This window comes from Varroa destructor, unplaced genomic scaffold (assembly GCF_002443255.2).
Source record: "Varroa destructor unplaced genomic scaffold, Vdes_3.0 BEIS01000002.1, whole genome shotgun sequence".
NCBI lineage: Eukaryota > Metazoa > Arthropoda > Arachnida > Mesostigmata > Varroidae > Varroa > Varroa destructor.
The window spans coordinates 31,014,548-31,032,510 of NW_019211455.1; the positions used below are offsets into that span (position 1 = coordinate 31,014,548).

Here is a 17,963-nt window from a genome sequence, read left to right on the forward strand (position 1 = left end):
CAGCTAGTAGGAGTAACAGTAGCCGATACTAACTTAATATTAGAGCACAGATAAGCATTTACCTACAGAGAATGTCCATTTGTAACGCATGCGCATCAGTCTAGTTGATGCCAGAGTTGGATCTGTTGCTCACTGAACTGCGCTAAGAACTCTATTAGATCGTTTGCCCCTCTTGCAAAGCTTTCATTCTCTATTACAAAATCTTATTTCTATGGCTCTGTTATACCGCAGATGCCGGTGATCGTGTGAGACAGGAAGTGATAAGGTGATTAGGTGTTCATGACCTACAGGCATAATCTTGTAGATGATATCGCTTTTACAGGAACACTGCTCTGGGACCTTCGTAATGCCTTGCAACCTAATCGGTATATGCAGGCACACCACTCGTGTTAGCTAAACTTGAAATATGGAGCTGTTGGATACGATCAGAAAAGAGAAAATCAGATTGAGACTTAAAAAAAAGTAACATAATTGCTATTGACAACAAACGATCTGTATGATCTTGAGTTCTTCTGTCCTGCAACTGCCTACAACCGCTACAACGACTACTACTCACTGGCTGAACATTGGTAAATAGCTCTAAAGTGCCCACGCGCGTCTCCCGTTAATATGCATCCTAGAGCTTTTCAAAATCTGAAACTGAGCTGCGAGCGTGAAACCTTTTTGATACTCAGTATCCGGAAGAATACAGGAAAGGAGAAGCGTCATTGAATGGTTAGAGCGTTATGAAAATGCCTGAACGATACATTGGATGGATCGAAAAATACTGACGGCATCATCACAACCGTTGTTACCTTGGACCGCCGATCGGGGTTGTCCGACACGGACAAGCACTATTTCGGGGCAGTCAGCAGCACTGGGTGTTTACCAAAAGCGAATGATTTGTGATAGTTTACCGATTATTCTTGCTTCTGATCGGGATGTCCGGGAAGTGAACAGGTACTGCACACTTTGATCCTCCGACTTCAGCAACGAGCCGATATTTAGCTGCATTGCCGTACGAGCTCAGCCTCTTCAACGTCGTCGTTGTTATAGTCGTGATCGGTGCTATGGGTGCGCCAGCGCCCATCTTCAAGCCGCCGCTTGGCCGTCGTTCCCTTTCATACTGACCCCCGTCCTAGTGGAGCTTGCTGGGGGCCTTCTGATCTTGTAGCATGCCATATTCAATGTACCTACTTACTGGGTACACTAAGCGCACCCACATGCTTTAGAGTGGGTCAGATTGAAGCTGAGCGAAAGGAGTGACGCTAAACTCTGACGCGAACGCAAGATTAGACAGAACGGACAAACCCGATGCAAAAGCGAATCAACGGCGAAAATCATCAATAGGGAAACTAGTCACACAAACTCATCCATTCATTTCCTGATTAGCCCGATGATAGCGAAGTGAGTAATGCTATTGCCTAGTACGCCTAGGAATACGTGGTGGTCTAGGTTTCAATCCGAACGTAGCCATATAGTTAACCTGAGACGGGCATGAGCCGTTTGAAGCAATGCCTAACGGCTTAAACAGCAGACGCAAAATACAAAGACAATTTTTTTTCCTACAGGACCATTGACACTTATAGGAGACTGTTTAAAGAACTTCGATTATGAATTGATGGTTTGATTATTGCCCGTTATCGCGTAAGTAGGTTTAGTCTGCTTAGTTTCAAAGTACTATCGATTCGAAAGAGCTAACCTCAAATTAATGCAACTTTTATCCAAAGCTAACTAGCAGTCATCTTTAAACTTGTCGTATATACGTAACTTTCTACATTCGACCGTTTTTCATTACAAAAAGCTGTCCTCAGGATGCCATTCGGGAATTCTTTTTTTTTTTTTTCTTTTTTATGTTAGTGTTCGTTAGTTCTGAATTTGTCTGGTTGAAAGTCTTGATTAAGAGAACTCGGATCTTCCCTTTTTCTGTTCATGTCTCTAGCCGTTGCTCCGTCTTTATGTTTCTGACATTGTTTTTCGTCTTCTACCACTCAGTTACTGAATTATTCACTGAGGACATACTAAAATCCTCAGCTACGCGATACAGAAACACCTACATTTTGCGATATTATTCCAAGTGTTCCTATAGGTGTTCCGAACAAACGACGACGTCCGCTGTATTGTCACGCCAAGGATACATGTATATCAAGATGCCCTCTCGTACAGAACAGACACGATACGTAAATATACTTTCGATAAAACCCAGACTTGAGACTAACCTAGAAGCAAACGTTGTCTTTCCTTCATGAATTTCTAACCTTCATTTTGAGTCTGATTCGCACGCTTTAATTTATATCTTGTAGCTAACGAGTAAGCGGTGTCGTTTTGTCGTTGAAAGGAAGTTCTTGTATGTGTTTAATGGACGGAATGCGCAATGAATGATTGTGGCACTCTTCAGCGAATTTTGGCACTTCCGATAGCGAACCGAACGCGAAGTCGCCGACCTCCTTCTCAACGATATTCTTTGGAAAGCTGTAATTTTTGCCAAAGTAGCACAGGACAATTTTACAGGCCATTTAATTGAAGAGAAAAAAGTGTTTAGAACGACGCAAGTGCCTATTACCAAACAGATGACCTTAGCATTACAGCGATGGGCATACTTTATACCTTTAAATACTTTAAAATTAAACCCTTTAAATATACTTTAAAATTGATAAAAACACGAAACGGAATGCGATCGATTAAGGGCTATACAAGAATCATTACATTTTCTTTAATTAACTAGCTAAAAGGGCTTAAAGTACAAAGCAACAAACCACTGTGAGCTAATTCTGTTGCTTAATGTCAGACTAAGGTTAAGCTACAAAATGCACTCGAATCGCGTAACTAATAAGTTAACTAACTACTATTGCACATATCATAATATTACGTTTTTGGAATTATGGACGCTTGTAGCACTGTTTTCCGCTATGTTTGCCAGGTGGCAGGATTCCGTATCCTTTTGTGTAGGTTTTATCCTTCTGCAAACGATGGCTGTCGATGCTGTTGACAAGAAAGGCGTTAGGATTTTCTGGCCGGACCTCACGAAAACTGAGAAGCGCAAGTGATGACCGTGAAGGAGCAAAGGCGATCATTATTGTTTTTCTTCTCGTTGATCTTAAGCGACTTCATCCCTCATCGGCGTGCGTTCATTCTCGCTGTCGCTGTTACTACTGCAGGAAGCGTTGTTGCCGCAATCCGTCGTTACAGTTGTTGCTGTTGCCGTCATCAATAGTCGTTCTCAGCGTCCTTTTTCCTTTCCACCATATCCCCCGCCTTGTTCACTGCTTCGTTGACTGCTGGTTGCCACTGGATTATAGGAAGGGCGACGGGGCGGTGGCAAAGGGATAAAAATCAGGGCGTTCTATTGTTATTGTTTTACTCGCAGACGACGAAAAGGCGAATCGAGTTAATTGGAACATGATCCCAGCTGGCGTCACCGGCCGCCTTTGTCTGATCCCTCTTTCCAGGTTTCGTGGTCTTTTGTGTGTTTGTCTTCTGTTCTGTCGGTTCCATGAGATAGCAAAACTTTTCTTCCAGCAACTTGAACCCCAAGCGGCGTCGCCACTGTCATCCCTGCCGCAGGCCCTGTCTCTTTCAGCAACGCTTTCCATCAGCTTCCCTTTTTATTTCTCTGACACGTGCTGCCCTCCTGTGCCGCCGGTATAGCGAATCCTTTGCGTTCTCGAGCAGCGGTAACCGTGACGTGGGCAAGAGGGATGGCCTTTCTAACAGGGAGCTGACGGTATCAAGGAGAATGACCCGAACCATCAAGGACGTTTAAGGAATTTCAATGCTCTCGCCCATGATGGAACAAAATTACGCTGGACGTTATCGGTCGAACTTGCGCATGAAAGTTTCTAAAACGCGGTAACCCATTGCCGAGCTGTGCTCCATGCGTGTGTCGACATGTCGAGGCAGGTTTCAGACTGTATGTGAGGAACGTCCACCTTTCGAATGAGGTAACTAAATTGTAAATAATGGCCTATTCCTTTGTAAATGTACTCGATAATGACACTTAATCTACGTATACAATCTCAAAGAGTTTTTGTTTACTTGGTTTTTTTTTGTATCGAACATTCGACGGCAGGAATGACTAATTGCTAATTAATATTGCTGCTAAAAGCCGTACCGAGGTATCTGAGTGTGCGCGTTGAATTAACAGACAGTAAATACAAATCACAGTATACATAGAAAATGTTCAGACGGATGGGCAAAACAGGGCACTTTCTGATTTCGTAGAATGCAATTTAAGTATCAGAGATGAATCTTTTGGTTGTCGTATGCCTATACCGTGGCATCACAAAGGTGTGTTAGAACTCCATCAAATATTTGCAGAGTGCCCTCGTAGGGGTAAAAAGTAGCGATATAAAATACACTCATATAATGGTTTCGTTCTAAAATAAAAGGCAATCGTTTGTTGCAATGAAGTACGCTATTCGTATACATGTTTGTAAATTTTAGATGAACTTTTTTTTTGTTTAAATAAAAACAATTGATTTACTCTTATTGCAGAGGCAGGTAGGCAGGCAGGTTTGCGAGCTTGGAGTGTCTCAAGGCCCAAAGCGCATTTCAACCTTTCAAGATAGTATTTACGTCAAAATCAGGCTGAAAAATTTAGAACACTTGCTAAGTTAATAGTAAGGCACTAGCATGCACTGCTAGTACAGCGCAAAGTGGCCGCTTTTATAATTTCATACAGGATAAGCCAGTAAGAAATAACAGGAGACCTGTGCAGGTAACCTTATTTTAAAGTTTTGAATACAATTATCTTTTATTGCTCATTGTTCAAAACAGTTTTACTTCTTTATCATCTGTTCCATCGAGAGATTAGAATGTAAGTGCCCCTGCGTCCTTAGTGTGGCTTGTTTCTAAAAGCAATTTCAGCTGTACGCAGGATGTTATAAATCTACCCTTGTCCTTATGATAACTGGACACATCAGCTTGTGCCATGCAGAGGCTATACTTGTTTTTATATTGTTCACGCTGAGTTCGGTAGAACGACATTTACGATCGTCTAAAGGAAACATGATGATTCATATCAACAGTTTATATGTGACTACTTGAAATATTTGGTCATTATAGCAAACTGGTTAAAAAAACCAATAGACTTTTTCATTTGTCAGAAAGGTACCTAACTTGAGTGTTTTGAATTCAAACTAAAAAATACATTTTGTGCTCTACCTTACTTTACTAGTCGTTAACAGAACATAGTACCTGAGAAAAAGGGGCTGTTATTAATCAACGAAACGATTGCCACTCAAGCACTAGATTATAGATGATTGTCATTACCACACACTTCGCGATCTTATTCAATGTTATGAGATCACCGATACTTTCATCGTTGTATTAATCGACATATCAGAGTGTCTAGTCCTGCGTTTTTAGCAATTCTTCGATCGAGACTTTCCAATGTTCATGGCGTTATCATTGATGTTAACGTTAATGTATGCGTTCGGCGTAGAGCTGGTCGTTGAAGGTAACTTCACGAGGCGCAATATGCGCGAATAGAACTCACGAGCATCGCAGCTGTCAAATGATGATCAGTGACTAAATACCACCATTCGCTGTACACCAAACTGTACACAGTACAATGGTTTCTTGAAGATAGTCTTGATTGCACGATGTCTGACGTAGAAGAGACATTGTACAATCCATTCACGATCATCATCCCCTTATTAGTTGTATTACACACAGAGCTTCCAATGTTTGCGCAAACGCACAAATGCTACCATTATATACTGTGTAGGCGTACTGCCATATAATCTTATCTAATCTCATTACGATGGCCTCATTCATTTCTCCTGTTCCTTTAATATTAGACCATTTAATATTAGAGTAGGCACAATATAGGCTTGAAGGCACGCGGCACGAAAGTTTATTTGTAAATAATATACATACATAATAATGCTAGCAATAACATTAACAATGACCACAGTATGTGCAATCCGTTCGAAAATCGATTCCACCGCTGAGCGATCTGGTCCTTATCCGATTTTTCGTGCGCCGTTACATCCAGTGGACGCCCCCACGTTCTTCTTTGCGAGCCGTCGGTAGTCGAGACACCCTATCGTTCTGGATGAAGAATAAAGGCATATGCGGTCGATGCGTTGCTCTCCTCCCACGCTACAGTCTTCGCTGGTGAGGAATAGTTACAGTTGGCTTTGCCACATTTGTGGGCAATACCCAGAAATCACGAACGCATGCTAACCACCCCCACCGCTGACCATTTTTTTTCATAAGCAACATCACCAGGCGACCCACACATTGATCAAATGACTAGCGAACCAGTCAACAAACTGACAAATCTCAACGTCCGCCGTCCAAAGTCGCAAACGAGGGTCGACTTTTTTAAGGCGCCTGCTTTCGGCAGATGTTTGTCCGCTGAGATGTTGATGCCGATGATAATATAGAAGTTAGATATCATCACTGTAAGACGGGGGGAAGGGGGGGGGGGTAGCCAGATGATTTTGTGGGCAGCACTTCGATCTCAAAAAAAAAAACAAAACGATAAAAGCTAAAAAATACAGAACGTACTCTTTCTATTCCGGTTTCGTTTTGGTTGAATATTAATAACCAGGAACACAACATGCCGTTCGTAGTTATGTGTCAATCCTCATATACAGACGTATAATTGTATATAGAAGTTTATTTCAAAGTTTTTTTAATGTTTTAAATTTTGCCGATATCGCATCTTGTGTAAGAAGTAGGTGGAAAATGAGAAGTACCTTGCAGGTGGCATTAACAATCATTAGCTCAGTTGACGAAAGGCAGAAAATGAAGTTTGAATGGCTCGAGAGGGAGACAAATTTTGGGTGAAGGATTCATTCGCAGAGCGAAGTGATAGTCTTGTCCAGTATCCTTTTTAAATAGATTGTAGACTATTTCCTACTTTTAATTATATCGTTTCAACTTGTAACGACTGATCGTCACAGGTGCGGCATTACTATTAGACATGTTTCATAGATTTTCCGGCAAATTGACCAATTAGAGTACCTCTATTGAAACGACGTTCTTTTGTAATCCAGGTGATACCAATAGTCGTCACTAGCTTAATCGTTGCATTTAACTTTACAGTTATTTGCCCTACCGCCATTACTTTTGTCTGCGAACTAAAAAGTTGTAAACAAATAGAACGGCTAGCGCCTTTTGATTCATTCAGCCATTCATCCGCGCGGTGGAGAAGGCCAGCAATGGCGGCGACGGAAAAGAAGGGTGCTCCGAATACCGGCCATTGTTGTTAGGGGGGCTGTGATACCAACAGATGTGTCAGAGTCGCGGCCCGGCCGTTCTTCACATTGCCGTTGAAACCTTCATCATATACTCCAATGAGGAACGAATCATTGCGATATTATCGACAGCCAGGTCGAGTGGAGTGTGGGCCATATCCCTCAACAATAACTCTTCAATTTTCGCTCGGCCTGTCAAGTTTCGTACACTTTCTGGTAGGAAAAAGCGCGAGAAGGAGTCGCAAAGGCCAGCGCAAAGGCGAACAAGAACTCGAAGCAACCAAAAGTGAGGCTTTTGTCGGTGGACCGTGTCTGCGGCGGTATCATCGTAGAAGGCCGTTTTCTCTCGAGAAAGCGGGGTGCCGCAGCACCAAAGCGGCATTCGGCATTGTGGTACGTACCACAGCGTACTCTGTACTTTTTGTTCGACGTCTTACGACTCACTTCATCGTGTTTGCTCCTTTCACACCCCTCATCTGTTCCACTTCCGGTTCATTCCAGTTTCGAGATTTTGCCGACAAATTTCTGCAGACCTCACGCAATATTTGTCCATTCAAATACGTACGACGTATAGCCATCCCTTGAGCCTAAACTGAGGGCGAAACACATATGTGGCTACTTGTAGTCATTGGAGAAAAAAACACAGTTGCAGACAGTCCAGGCCAGACAGCTAGATGTTGAGAACAAATGTTCTTATAACTATGTGTTTATGCATACCTATAGATTAGAATAGGGCACTAGGGGACGGACTGGTGAAAAGGTGATGGCGGAGATCGTATGTATTATTATAGGTGTCAACACAGAAGGCAGAAAATTGCATGCTTTACTCGACACGATATGACGCAAACCAGCTGAGACAGTAATAGTCAGCAGAATAATGTACATGTATAACTCAAGGGCACAGCCCATTTCTGTGCCCCAGGCGTGATGATTCTGGGCGTACCATGCCTCTTTAATAACAGCAGCGGCAGCGGCAGCGGCAGCAGCACCGACTGACGGCCACATAGCCCGCCACTATAAAGCGTATAGGTTGAACACATACGCTTGTTGGGTCGAGGACTTTTGTTGGTGGTATTGAAAAGTCAGTTATTTGATAAGGTGGAGGAGATCTATCCTATAGTTCGAATTCTATAGTTATCTTCATATATTGGATAGGAAAAGCACGATTCTGCTTCAATTTCGTTCGTATCTATCTGAATAGTTCAAATGTATTGTTGTCACGCCAAGACCTAGGCAAGTTGGTTCGCAGAGACAGGTAAAATCGACCGTAAAGCCTATTGACAAGGGATCTAGACCGGAGCGCTGTGTGATCGATGTCTAAACAGAATGTGTAAATAAATAACATATAGAATTAGATTTTGATTATCGTATACTCGGGTATCGAAACAATCCATGAACAGGGGCTTCATAATGATTCGAGACAAATGACCATTGGGCGGTTCCTGCAGGTATCCCCTAAAACATTTTCTCGTATCACTCTGTTCACAATAGTTATATAAGCATATGTATATGATGATAAATCTATACGTAGCGCGTACAGGTAATATAATTCTATTGACTGATAAATTATAGAACTGAGTGTTTCCGAGTATAGGTTTTATGCATCTTCTTTCTATAGATGTTTTCGTGCCACTTTCACAAGTTAACTGAGCAGAAGTACATTGCTTAAACACGCGCGATCTATTTACTAGCAACGAATCAGATCGAGCTTCAACTAAAGCCATACTTCCGTGTTCATCTATTGACGGCCAAATAATAGCAGACATAATTAAGCGTCTGGGTTTAAGCTGTACAATAGAGCGCAAAAATTTTATAACTTACCAAATTATGGAATAGTTACCTTTTTAGTGAGTCACTGAGGCGCAGTGATTAGTTTAGTGGAATTGGAGAGCATTAGAATGACTCGCGAGATTTTTAGATCGAAATAAATGTAAGTCAGATATAAGCACGATACTCAGTCGCTAGAGGACCATAGCCCTCGTTCCGTATCGTGGTTCTGTTGTGCAATGGCACAAGTGTGCCCGTTCCAGGCCCGAATTTTATATATGTTACTTAACATATCTGCCAAATTGTAGAAACGTTGGTATATATACATATGTAGATATAATTACCATGCGTTACATAAGGCTATACAATGTGCGAATGCCAAAATTAAGTTATTTGCTTATTTCGTAATATCTACACAGTTTAATTTGATTGTATGCAAAATTTCTTACTTATTGCTTTTAGAAAGAAATTAACGAACTTAATTTGCTCATCTTCTTTACTTTAATTAATTCTCCAATGAAATGCAAGCCAACATAAGTGTATCGTGTAAGATCTTCGTATATATGTACTGAGAATAAAAAAATAAGTAGACATTTTATAAGATCATGAAGATCACTAATCTAAACATAATGATGATATAATATTTAGAGTAATTTAATCATGTCACAGGCCCCGTCGAGTTCCTTCATCAACTTCCCATTGCACCTTTCGCATTTTTCAAACGCTACCGATCTCATTCAAATGCAGATTTTAGCCGACAAGTAGATAACTGCGATGATGAAGCCGGGGAATAATGGAAGGGCATCGTGCGTCGTTTCACGGCCCCCGGCGCCGTCCTTGTCGCCAGCTGAACGAGGCGTTGTCAGCAACCGATCTACACAGTGAGAGGTAGCCAGCGCCGGGTATTCAACGAGCCGAGAGATTTAGCTTATAAGCATTAGCATAGGGGGTGACTGGAGAAGAAAGAGAGGGGGGATAGAATTAAAGGGGGAGATGAGAGGACCAGTGCTGCACTCTAACGGCTTGGGAAGTGCGGGTGTGTATATGTCTCCAGCTCAAGCATTCTATATTCTCTAGCGGTTGGTTACTCTATTCTAAAGCAAGTGAACCTCGAGACGAGTGGAGACAAATGGAGAGGACGGGTCTGAAAAGAGAGGACTGCATCGCAGAAGACAGCGCTCTCAGCTTGGCATTCACTGAGAACATCCTGTTCATCTTATAACATGGTGTTTTATTTAAAACATGAGTAACCCAGAAAAAAGTGCGTGAGTTCAGTGGAAGGGACGCAGCGTCTTCAGATGAAGAGATGGAAAGCACTCACAACTATCTGTCATCCCTCGTAGAGTGGTCGTTGTTTAAGGCACACATAACAGGAAGTAGACTGTGCAAAATGGATTGATTTGGTCGAAGTGGCCAAACTTCTGACGGAATCCATTGCGGCACGTTGACTATGAGGCAGGCTAGGAAGCGCCGCTAGCACCGGATGGAAGAGCCGCTCGTGGAAATTCGATCATGTAGGAAAATATAGGATAAAAATTATAGATGAAAGGGTTTGTTGTTTGTATCAGTAAAATCGAACGACGATATACGCTTTCTGCTGCCAGATAGTGACAAACTGATCTCTTTCGGACTTAGAAAAAAGGAACAATCCAAATCCACTCGGAAAGTAACACCCATAAACGGTTGGAGTGTTTTTACTCAATACGTATCAATGGATGGGGTAACGAAGTGGTTCCTTTATCGTTTAGGACACGATCTTCTATAGGTATAGCTGGCTCTCTGTCTTCTACTGCTCAGTCTTTTGATCCACACTCGGTTACATTGCTGTTGCCGTTGTCTTGCCTTCCCCACTACATGCCCTGCTACAATAACCCGTCTGTTGTACGCTCTTAGGTTGTATACGGTAGTATAATGAAAGGAGTGGCAATCAGATGCACGGGCGTCACTATTCAAAAGGATGCTAAACAACACTTTTCTTGTCTTAGTAATGAAGTTTCTGACGCTTACCTTCAATATGCTAGCCTATGTGAGGCACTTCTATCGAAATGGGATAAATAGCTTTCCCGTATTCCCTGAAAGTGCCGTGACTGGGCTGACTATAAAATACTCTTTCGAGTATCGTAGGGACATAAATTCGATATCGGCTAGACCTATCACGCACTATATGCGTAGGCAACGTCAAATGTAAGGTTTAGTTCGGTCTCCCAGTTACCATTTCAGCATTCCCTATTCTTCACTGTGAAGCTTCAAATTTATAATAACGCTGTTCGTTTATACATTATGCTCTAATGGACGTAATGCCATATTTTACCCTCCGACGTGGCAGCAAATAGTTCGGTTACGCGAAGAGTGCCACAAGAACAAGAGCAATCGGCATCTGTTTTTGCTAGTGACGAACTGGCATTATAGAACCGCGGCTTGGGATAATACCAGCGTCAAAGCGGACGAAAACATAGTTGAGGTAGGGGCGGGATGAGGGGTGCATACGATACTTAGGTACAGAACAACAAACAAAGGCTAGACGGCGATGATGTTGACAGCATCGACGTATATTATTGCATACGATTGTTACGCGTAAAGACAGCGCCAAGTGGCGCTAGCGTTTTCGTTTTTGCCTTCGCGTTTGCAACTTATGAGTGAGGTAAAGAGGGCGCGGATGAGCAGTTAAAATGAGTGTACTGTTACGCAGCGTGGAAAGGTAGCTACCGCCGTTGATTAAATGAACTATGTGTGGTTTCGTAAAGGAAGGAGTATAGTGGGACCATCTATGCACCATGAAAGCATTGACAATGATCAATAGCAGCCTCGTACGGAACCGCTACCGAAGAAGTGCGTGTTCGGCACCATAGAGCTTTACCTAGACGTTTAAATGAACACGGAAAAGGGTGCGCGCGAGATCGCGTTGTTTTCAACAGTAAGACAAAAAGCGGGACACGCAGGGCGCGCCTCATAGCGCCACCGTAGGCAACAACTGAGCCTTGAACTGCACAAGACGCCCGATTACATGAGACCAAAAAGGTGACACTCGTAGTTTAGTTAAAAATTGAAAAAAAAAATAATTTATTATGTAACGAAATGAAATAGGAAATAGCATAGCTAGGTAAATCGAAAAAAAAACGGTGTACAAATAAAGGTGATAAGGATTTCTTACATTGAATATTATCTAACCCGTTCACACCATACGAACATCACAAATATAACAGTGGTTACCAATCTTACATCGTTTTACTATTTACTACATACGTACGTATAAATTGTAGGAGGTTGACATAGGTTTGACCAATTTCGTTCATTTTAGATATTGATATTCCATCGCGGGACTTGTGTAGCATGTTGCGAAAGACACCATATACGGACGCCTAACAAGAATAAAAACCTACTGCTGGCCAAGCCTGCTGGCAGTGTAGCAGGTAAATCCTACTGACGAATGGTGGAACGTGTCGGAATCGCGGCTTCAAATCATTTTCTATGCTCTGTGGTACGCGTCCTGTAGCGTGAACCTTAGACTGGTCTCAACTGGGCTAACAGTCCGCCTAATTTTACTATAGGGTTCAATTTCATTAAGCCGAAAGCTACTGCGTTTTGAATTACCGCACAACCAACCTAGCCTGACTAGGTCGGTTTTTGTAGGCCAAAAGGGGCCTGGTGGCAAAAAGAACCCGCCAGAAAAGAAAGAACGAATGACGTAGGACATACGCCGCTACTCAAAAATTGACAGAGAAATTAGAAAAAGAGTAATGATAACATAAATGACAGCAACACTTTTTAGAACCCATTAGACTATTAGGGTCCCACGCAGGACGTTGAATCACAGCGTGGGTATAGATAGCCATACTGCACTAGCCTCAGCAAATATATCAAGTCATTGAGGAACACTGACGAACGCACGTACGCCTGTAGGTGAGTGATGCACGATGTTCATTTAGCCGTTAGGTGCGGAGCATTTTTGTGCTCACAGTGCGCGGAGGTAGGACAACCATAGTGCCATAATCTACGACGATTAGTTTGCAAAGAGAGAACATAACATGGATAGATAGTAATCTATAGCTAAGTCGTATTTTAAGCCTCCCCAAATAAGCTTTTTAATGAATAAAATTTCGATAGTGTCCTCGCAATACTAAAATGACGTAAAGACACAAACGGCTGGCTGAGTGATCTTCTTTGACAGTTAGTAACAATCAGCCGAAGACGAATGAGCAACAATTATCAAAAGAGTGTACTTACATTTAGATAAATTTCGATAAATAAACGATCAGAAGATTTTAATGCTACGGAAATCATTGTTTCGTGTAATAGTAACACGCTTAAGAGAAGTTCGATTGGACACGATTAGTAACAACAACAACGGTAAAAAGCTCAGATTATACAAATAGAAAGGCTAAGGTGTATATCGTACCTAAATTTAGGACCGTGCATTAACAGACCGAACATTTTTACAGTTTTCGTACCCTAAAAAGGCCAGCGGCTAGACATGCAAGACAAAACCAAAGCTTCAAAAAGGAATATTTTAATATAATAAACAATCGTCCTACCAATTTATAGTACGTACCAACGTTAATAGAGTCATTTTTAAAACGCGTACTACCCCTATGCTCTCCATATGGCTGGATGTTAGGGAAGAGAAAGCTACGCGATCGGACTAAGAAGTTCCTGGATTAAAACAGAACCAGCATGACACCAATTCCGATACAAATTGTGGCGAAAGACAAACTGTTTTCATGATAGCCTCTGATAAGTTAGGTGAAGTAACGGCAACTTAGGGCACAAGGTTGGCACAGGAAACAGTTATTTATCATTGAAATCTTGTAGGTGAAATAGAATGGAGCGGGCTAGCTTGTACTCAATCAATATAAAATATATTGAAAATAAAAGCTATTATTTCGAAAGGACTAATATGATCATCAACCACAGAGTGAATATAATTTAAAATTAAAAACGCATTTAGCAATAATGCCTAAGGCTAATATACAGTAAGGCTAGCAGGCCTTAGTAATAAGTTTATTGGCATTATTGCCAAATGCGTTTTTAATTTTAAATTATATTCACTTTATATATATATATATATATATATATGCTGTTCATACATTTTTTAATATACAAATAAATATAAACTGTAGATACATAAAAATTCAACTTAGCGGAACATGTCAGTTTTATGAAACACTGAGCTACGATACCAAGGGGGTTTGCAACTTTGAATTCGGTCGTAAAATGGCAACAGTGAGACCGGCCATGACACACCAAATGGAGATGATCAAATCATGAGAGACAAGTGATGAGATTTCACTCTAATACGAGAGCGGCGCTCACTAGTAACGTTGCGTTCTAAGGCTTTTTATGCTTCTGATGGGGGAAGTAATATTCGTATTCTGGCCGGTAGGACGAATCATTCCCAACACGAGGGCCTGCTATTACTTTTTAAGCTTTTCAGGACACCTATGTATTCTTAACACTGAGCCGATATGAGCTTAACACTGAACAAAAATGTCATTGAAGATGAGCTCTTTGACTATATATCAAAGAACTAACGCTTGAACACAGTTTATTAACCAAGCTTTCTCGTCTGTTGGGTCCCGAGTGCCGTGTGAATGTTTAAGAACTGTACGAAACCGTATGCGATAGCCCTGTCTGATCGCGGAAGGCATACATGGCACGTTTTGCTCATAGACGTAACCCATTTGGCTACGTTAGAAATTAGCTTTGTATAAACTCACAGCAAACAAACGTGTCCAAAGTTCTGGTTGTTGGGTTCATTTGGCTCATATACTTAATCTATTCCGTGATGTTAGGATTACTTGGTTAATCTTTCGATTTTATCCATCTTTCGACATTAGAACTAGCTTAATCTATGGTGATTACAATGGAGTTGTTTTATTAGTGCCCAATAGATCTAAACGGTCATAAAGTTTGAGGAAAATAAGTAAAGTCTAAAGAAATCTTATAGAGGTTCATACTTGCTCGTTGTGATCAAATAGGTTCAGTAGAAATAAGCGGCATGGAGTCTGCCAGCAGCAAAACTATCGATGTCGTACTATTATTTCATCCTATGTTAGCATAAGAACGTGTCTCTGTGAAAGCTTAGTGGTAATGTATTTGGCTGTTAATGTTAGGCATACGTGACGGTGTAGGTTCCAATCTGAGCACAGACACACAATTTGTTTCGTGCCGGGTGCCCGCCGTCCGATAAAATACCTAATGGCGATGTTAGACGTAAGATATGAAACATCTAGTGTAAGAACGTAAAAACAGAGCTATAACATCTGTATGTGATTAAACGTTGTACGGGTGGGTAAGTTAGCATCTTTTCAAGTGTTCGTCGAAGGGTAGAACGTTCTACCTTCTGAACTCATATACTATACGATTACACAATAAAGTCTAATAAAAATGATGAATTTTTGGTGAACATCGTCTGTCTTTATAAATTTTTCTATATGCCCAAAGAGCTTCTATATACGCTCGCTAATCTAATGCCGGGTTCAAGGTAATCTCACAAAAAAAAAATAGCAAAAACCACCTGATTAATACTGAAACAAACTGAGGCTCTAGCCTGGTACTACTTTATAGCCTCGTTCTAGTTGCTCCGACACTTAGTCAGTTCACGTTAACGTTGAAGAGTGTCCTTGCGAATATTTCCGAAGTTTTTGTTGATAGCTATGGCGGCGTCTGCTGTTCAAAAATAAAATTCGGACAAAAAAGGTATCTACTATCCGTCGCCTTGGCTAGAATTGACATCTGTGGATGTGTTTACACAACTGTGATGAAAATGGTAAGAGACAGACGGATGTTTACACCAAAATAGAGTGGGACCAATTTGAATATTTTAGAAAATGATGCTTTCAAATTTTGCTACCCGCTAACGTAGTACTGCGTACTGCAGACATGGTGATGTTTACCTAGGGAAGGTATGTGAAGGCAACTGAAGTCTTTAAGCCGCCGATACGATGGGTCAAGTTGTCTAGGTTTTATCGACTCCTCTAGAACGAATTTGACCTGACGGTACTGCCACTGTATTCAGCACCACCCACAGTTACTGACTGGACTAACTAATCAATGAAAGGACATGGAGGTAAAAAGCCTATTCAAAAGGTGGTAAGCCCCGCGCTAACGGCAGTGCTGCGAAAACCGCTTGGGCCAAGAGTGACAGCCAGCTGTTGGCTGATGGATGGCTGTTATCATTCAAACGGTTGTCATGTTTCGACTCATTGGGAGTTCTGGTGTTGATTGAATATGCAGATCTTTATCATAGATGACGCATACAATACGCAAAAATAACAACAGCAAAACCGGTATCGACCTTAGTTAGCGGTCGATTCTTGCGGATCTCAAAGTAACTCTTATGAGCTCTTTTTAAGAGCAAGATGCCCCGTTGCATTGCTCTAAGTCAAAACACAATTGTGCTGTTCTATGTGAACCGTCGGAATATTTGAAGTTCAAGTTTATCGCTCTGAGAAGCTGTCATGACTGGTGGTGCCGCTAACGTTGAAAAACGCCGCAAAAAGTCGGGCCATAGCAAACTTGGGTAGCTGCCGTGGTAACGCTGTCACTTGAACAGTTACTGGCGTATAGGCAGGTTCCTTACATTCGTGCTGCGGATGCGTTTGTCTGTGTGGATGATTTTGGATGTCTGAATTACTTAATGCATCGACAGCGTATCTGTGGCTGGTCTAAATGGCTGTGCTAAGGAGAGTTTTCAAGCCATGTCCTACCTTGCTAGCCGCCTTGCGTCGTGAGCAAACTGTATAGGCGTACCAGATGTAAAAGGAGAACAGGCCTTCGTAGAGCGAGAATTAGAGGTGCTTTAAATTTACCCAAGTTACTGCAAATCTTATTGTACATAGTTGGTCATAGTCATTAATCCACACAGAGCCTGCGTCAGTGTTGGTCTGTGTTAACGCTCACACACAGATAACACTCACAAAAAGGACACATATGCTATACGCATAAGGACATAAGGGAACCGACGGAAAAAGGACAGACACCCTTTTTTATTGCTGTGTGTGTGTTCCAGGTTACTTGCAGGCGACTGCATGACTGTTCGACTATGGCTGTGAACGCTGTCTCGTTCCTATTTCAATGCCGAAGCATATGCTACTGGTGCCTGTTGTGAATAGCTCCAATCAGCTCACATAATTTCTCCGAGAATTTAAAGATAGCAGATGGACCGTTTTTCTTTATGGTTCCATACCTCACGCCGATAGTGACTACCATACACACTCGCAGATTCTCATGTAAACTCTCAGCCGGATTTGAATTTTATCTCTTCCAAGGCGCCTGAGAAAGTCAACAACGCTCGAACTTTGAATGTAGAACTTTGTGAGGTAGGCTTGTTTCAACGAAGATACGCGTAATCCAGCAAGAATGATATAGGAAAACTGATTTACATAAAGACATAGCGTAGTTGTTCTCTATTAAAGGGAAAACTATGCTAAGAAAAGCCATATCAAAGATCCTGTAATCCTTCGACACTACCCGGTTGACTAATAACAAGCAGTCGAAGGATTGCTTATAGGAAACTCACGCAGTATTATATGCGCTTTCAGATATTGTACTACGGGCCAGACTGTAAAGATTAACATTTATCTGCTCTCTCGTAGCAGTGAGACAAAGCAAAAATTAATCCTTGTAATGTTTAGGGTACACTATCCCTGTACATTTATTCGACGCGATTTTCTAGCGGATGTTTTTCACTCTGCTGGTCGCACAATGAGAAACATTGATTGTTGTTGGCATTCGGAGGAATGATGTTTACCTCACAGGACGGTTAAACATATCGCACCGTACCTGCTGACTGTGGGCAATTGATAAATCAACAAAGCCGACTTCGCCTAACTGTTGCCGCTGTCTGAAAATGATCCTATCGAAATTAGGCTCAGCTATTACAATACGCAACTGTGCCATACGAGGTAATATGCCATTAGGATTAAGTGCCGTAAATATAATATCACGATTACAGACATGCCCTAGCCCTTTACCAACATGGTCCAATAGCTGAATCGCTTTCGCTGAGAC

The 17,963-nt window shown here is 41.7% G+C and overlaps 1 protein-coding gene across 7 annotated transcripts in view; it reads left to right on the forward strand.

Annotated features, from left to right (window-relative positions):
• The window catches only part of LOC111244099 (uncharacterized), an 86,604-nt gene that overhangs the window by 6,974 nt on the left and 61,667 nt on the right, over window positions 1–17,963 (forward strand). Inside the window, exon 3 of one of the 7 annotated variants that reach the window (XM_086978993.1) lies at window positions 323–3,920. The exons of 5 other annotated variants lie outside the window; for them this stretch is intronic. The gene's annotated coding sequence lies outside the window, so the exon portion shown is untranslated. Of the gene's footprint in view, window positions 1–322; window positions 3,921–6,080; window positions 6,100–17,963 lie in introns of those variants that run through there. One more of the 7 variants, XM_086978994.1, reaches the window with a different exon arrangement.